At 51.2% G+C, this 5,369-nt stretch overlaps 2 long non-coding RNA genes across 2 annotated transcripts; one reads left to right on the forward strand and one right to left on the reverse strand.

Moving 5' to 3' along the window:
- Window positions 1-658: 658 nt before the first annotated feature.
- Window positions 659-1,598, reverse strand: LOC125522638 (uncharacterized). Its single transcript, XR_007289865.2, has 2 exons — window positions 1,461-1,598; window positions 659-1,332 (listed from the first exon to the last, which is right to left on the reverse strand). It is a non-coding gene; the product is annotated as an uncharacterized LOC125522638 (long non-coding RNA).
- A 2,077-nt stretch (window positions 1,599-3,675) lies between these two features.
- LOC125520246 (uncharacterized) lies at window positions 3,676-5,124 on the forward strand. Its single transcript, XR_007288577.2, has 2 exons — window positions 3,676-4,224; window positions 4,766-5,124. It is a non-coding gene; the product is annotated as an uncharacterized LOC125520246 (long non-coding RNA).
- Window positions 5,125-5,369: the final 245 nt, after the last annotated feature.

Here is a 5,369-nt window from a genome sequence, read left to right on the forward strand (position 1 = left end):
CCGTTTTTCACGAATTTTTTACAAACCGCTGGTCGGAATGAATCAAACGATACGTCGTTGGAAAGATATCGATGAGGCGCAACTTTTTCATGTAGAACACTCTCTCTAATTCTTTACGATTTAAGAGGAATTTCGAATTTACCAAAATGCGGACACTCCGTTTTTTCGCGACACCAAAATCGTCGTTTGTACTGCATCAGACAACAAAACACACTGCTTTCGACTAAAAGCAGCACTTCATCAGACGGACAAGTGCACTGCATCATTTCTTTTTTGTGGGACAAATTTTCCCAAACGAGGTAGCAAACCACACTTCTTTAGACTAAAACCCGCACTTCACCAGACGGGCAAGTGCACTGCATGATTTCTTTTTTGTGGGACGTAAATTTTCCCAAACAAGGTACCAAACCACACTTCTTTAGACTAAAACCCGCACTTCATCAGACGGGCAAGTGCACTGCATGATTTTTTTTTGCGGGGCGTAAATTTTCCCAAACGAGGTGGAGTATACTTCATGTGTCAAGTGTTGGTGAACCACAATCCTATAAAAAGTGAACCTCGAGACTACCGTAAACGGGCCGCGACACTACCAAAAGTGAAGCGCCCGCATGGCCTGAGCGAGTGAACTACATCTAATAGAAGCGAGCTTTTTTAGATGTTTTTGTTTTCTGTTTACCAAATGAACCACGAAGGTTTTTATAGCAAACTGCATGAGATTACAAAGTGAGCTTCAAAAATTTACATACCAGACACTTTTTCTGTTTACCAAGTTAGTGCCTCTAATGTTTTTGTTCTGATGGGAATTATTTTTCCTCTTTTCTCCATTAAGTGAAGCACCAACCAGCACAAAATTAACCAGACACCTTTTTACAAATAAAAAATACCTAAAAACTTCACAGACGAACCGCGCGAGCTGCAAGCACTACACCAACGGACTACATCTTTTTTATAATTTTTTACATTTTCTCTCTAACACATTCAAGAAGAAAGTGAACTTAAAAAAATGATCCTTTTTCTTCTGTAGTTTCCCGGCGAACTGAACGTCGACACACACACACACACACACGACCTGCATGCATCGTGCACATGGGCTGCAAACAAACCGCACGCGCCGCGTACAGGAACTACACGAGCTACCTCGCCGCCGCCCGTACTGCATGCTTGCGCCACAACAGACTGCACGGGCCTTCAGCACCGATTAATTCAACATCAACCCAAAAAGAACTGCAGCATGCAGGGTGTCACCGGCTCGTGGCGGCCGCTGGGCCGCCAAGGGGAGGGGGCGAACTGCAGGTGGTCTGTCGAAAGCACTGACGATGTGGACGAAGTGGCCTGCATTTGAACAAAAAAACACCGGACGAAGTGAGCTGCACTGCTGGACGTATTGCACTGTGTTGTAGACAGAGTCGATAGCCACCAAAATGAACAACAGTGTGGAGGGGGCATCGACGGCGAACTACATGGGTGAGGAGGGAGAGCTGCAGCGCCCAGCTGAACTCCGCGGTCGACATAGCCGTGCTTGTAGGAGGCCGTCGAGGCGCGAGGTTGGACGGCCGGAGATGCACGTAGAGGCGCCGATGCGGGGCAGCAGGCTAGGCACCCACGCCCACGGTGGTAGTACCACCCGTAGGTTGAAGAAGAGGGTGTAGAGCTAGCCGCGTACAGGGCAGGCATCGGCGCCGCAGCGTGCAACCACTAAACTGCAACGAGCCGGGAAAGAGGAAAGTGGGAGATTCTGGATCCTATGGAAGATGCGGCCCCGATGCAGTCGTGTCTTGAGGACGATGGGATTCGGGGTCGACTCCATGGATCCGGCCGCGGCTCGGCACCTCCGGCGCGCGCCTGACGGATCTGGGCGGGGGTGGTGGTTGCTGGGGCCCTGCTCGGCTGAATACGGAAAGGAGGACGGAGGTAGCAGGAGGCGGCACATCGGGGCGTGGTTGTGCAGGAGGCGTGCAGCAGCAGTGGTGGGCCGCAAGGAGGTGGGGTGGGCACGGTGGGGGAGAAAGGTGGATGGAGTTGAGGCGTGGCAGCGCGCCGCCGGGGAGAAAGGTGGGGGTGGGGGTGGGGGTGGGCGCGGCGGGGCACCGCCCGGGGTTGGATGCAGGTAGGGCGGGGGGAGGTGAGGTGTAGATGGAGGGGGCGCTACGCAGTGGGGGTGGGTTGCACGGGGAGGAAGAAGGTGGGAGGTGGGGTGTTTTCACCTGTTGCCTATGTGGCTACGTAGTTCGTTTGGTTTGCGGTACGGGAGTCAGGTGAACAGAAGGGAGTAAAATCGTCGCGTTCTGAAATTATGTCAGAGAGTTGAGACATTTCTTCAATACTTGATAGGAACTCAAGCAGACTTTAATAAATGGCGTTCAGATAAATTTGTATACAACATAATAGGCCATTGCTAACTTATCAAAACTCAAAGCATGGAGGTCGGCAGTATAAGCATCAATCGTCGATGGCCTTGCCTGATTTGCATAATTACGTGGGGTGCACATATGAAATAATTGGAGTAAAGAAAACTCACATATAAAAAAGACATCTGCCCTGCACCCAGATTGATGCGAGTGATTTCAAGTAAGGTCAATAAGTAGTGTACATGCTTACATCAACTGTGATTCAGTAAAGTAGTGTGGGCACTTGAGTGTCAGTCCATAGAGGTGCCTTCTTGAGGGTGAGCCTGCCTCTTCACACGCAACAGCGGCAGTCACTGAGGGCTGGGGCGTACTGTGTCAACGCCGATTGAGGCAAAAACAACACAATATCCTCCACCTTCATCCACATTAGCTTGAACGCTGAACTGCAAGTTTGCGGATTAAAATTTAGGAAAGTTCCCAGGCATGTCGTTCTTTTCCCTGTCGAAAATTTTGTGAGTATTCACAGGCAAGTCGTTCTCTTCCCTACCAAAAAGAGGTCCAGCTTGGGAATCTTGGAGGAACTAACCTTCCCAGGTGCGCCGGAACGGAGACAGTAGAGGGGAGGACGAAATTCAAGTCAACGCCATAGGCGATGCCCATTGGCAATGGGACCGTAGGCCAAGAGAATCCAGGGGAGCCCCCGGAGGCAAGGCCGACAGGCAGTCGTGCTCGTGCCGAAGCCTGACAGTCGTCGGAGGTGAGGCGGATCAGTGGTCGTGCTGGAGCTAGGAGTCAGAGGCGAGGCGGACTTGCGTTCCTGCCCGAGCAGAAGAGTCACCGGATGCAGGTTGTAGGATATTCAAAGCGAGGGGAGCGCCCTCCTGCAGAGATCACCGCCACAACCTCATGGAAAGGATTGGTTTTCATTTTTTTCAATGGAGAGAGGGCTCGATGGGATACTTGAAAGAGACGGTCGAGATCACGTCAGTTATATGGAGCACAGGGCCCAGGTGAGAGACGAAGGGGCCTATGGATAGTGGATGGACGATGGAATGCGGAAAGGCCCTCTGTTCGTCTTCGACTTACAATTCGTGTCATGCAGCATGGTTGAAATTACTAATGGAAGGTTACAGAGAGGAGGAAAACATTTGTACATGTAGGACCTATTGAATGACGTGAATAGGTTGCATGTTTAGATAAATAGGTTAATGAGATGAATCTCTTAAGTATATATTTCTTATTCCGCTAACACGCCATCGGAATACCCCGAACTAGCACGCGCGTGCCAGAACCCCACTGAACTGTAAATACCCACCCCAGGCACCCACCCCGATCCCACCAAACCCACCTTCTTCCCCTGTCGAGCCCCCACCCACCTCTCCCGACCGCAACCCACACCTATGCGCGACCACCCTCCGTCCCCATCCCCACAAGCACGTCGCTCCGGCGTGGCTCGGGCGCTAGATCCCGAGCGACCGCGCCCCCTGGCACCCCTCTCATCCTTCATCTGCCCCCCGCGCCCCCAAACTTGCTCCAACGCTACCGGAAGCCACGACCGCCTCCCGTGCGCCGCCGACCTGCCATGACACCGGATCCGGCCCCCACACAACATGTTCTTCCTCCACCACATGCCTACTGCCTTGATCTGGACCTGACGACGGGCTCCTCCCTCCAGCTCCTCTCCGATAGAGCATCGGGCTGGGTCCTCGTCGTGGCCCCGCTCAGATCCGGGGATGGCCGGCGGCCTCCCATGGGCTTCCCCCTTCTCAGTCTCCTCTCTGACAAGCAGCGTGCCCCGAGACGACTCCTCGACTTCATCTCCCTAGAGCTCGCCCTGACCCACGCATCCGACGTCCTTGAAGTCGTTGTTTGTCAGGTGAGCAACAGCTCCACCGTGACCCCTTTCCACCTGCTACTCTCTCCTCTCTATCACCGTGACCCCTGTCCCTCGAGTAGCAACGGGACTCCAGGCCCGATCTGGGACTCGTCTGCGCGTCGCCGCTATCTGGCTACCAGAGTTCAACACCATCCCGCCCTCCTCTACCGTGTGCAGTGCACACCTGCCCGCACTGCAAGTCCTCCACCTTTTGCGCCATCATCCGCGGTGTAGTCCACACGGCCGGAGTATGTTGCAGCCTACATCTATAGCGGGGGCAGCTCGCGGCCCGTCGACGTGCAGTTTTGGCAGCAGTTGTTTGCAGGACTGTTTCTGCTGTTTTGCAGAGCTTGGATTTTTATTTGGACCCCCTTTCATTTGAGTGCAGCTCGCTTCGTCCGCGTCCGCGGTGAACCTCATTTTAGAAAAAGAAAAAAAAGTAGCAACTTGATGAAAATCGCTGCAATTCATTGTGGGGTGTGTGGTTATTCTGTTTGTATAAAAACAACTATGGACGAGGTTCACTTTTTATTCTTTGCAGGCCGCAATTATCCAAATGGGAGGAAGATCCTGAGGGTGTTAGTAGAAAAGGAAGTGCACTCGATGAACACTAGCGGCCCAGTTGTTTGTGGTTCGCTCGCTATGTAAAAAGTGAAGTTTATTTGTAATGATGCTTCTGGTTTGTTCGATATGTAATAGAAATTTTAGGCACATGCAGTACACTACATTCATCCCACGCAGCTCAGAACAATCACACACAAAAAACAGTGGGAAAAAGTGCAGCCCCTTGGTGGTTCAATTTGTAAAAAAAGAGAAAGAAATCCCCACGGGAGGTTCACTTCTTTCTCTGATGCAATTTGTTTTGTTTATGGGACGATTGGAAAAAGTAATTCACTTCAATTTGTGTAGCAACTCATAACCCTATGTATGAAGTGCAATTTGTTTCGTGTGTTTTTAAAAAATCAATTGATTACATCAACACATGCAATGCGTTTGGTCCTCGGATGTGGTTCACTTTTGAGAGTTATGATGTTCAGTAGCACAAAGCGTTGAAGTGTGAAAAAATTAGCTAAACAAAAAATAGTAATGTTGTTCACTTCCATGTATGTCGAGGTTCATTTGCACTCGTCTTTGCGGTCTACTCT

The sequence above is a fragment of the Triticum urartu genome, chromosome 7A (assembly GCF_056163025.1).
Source record: "Triticum urartu cultivar PI428250 chromosome 7A, HENAU_Tu73, whole genome shotgun sequence".
In the NCBI taxonomy this organism is placed as follows: Eukaryota; Viridiplantae; Streptophyta; class Magnoliopsida; order Poales; family Poaceae; genus Triticum; species Triticum urartu.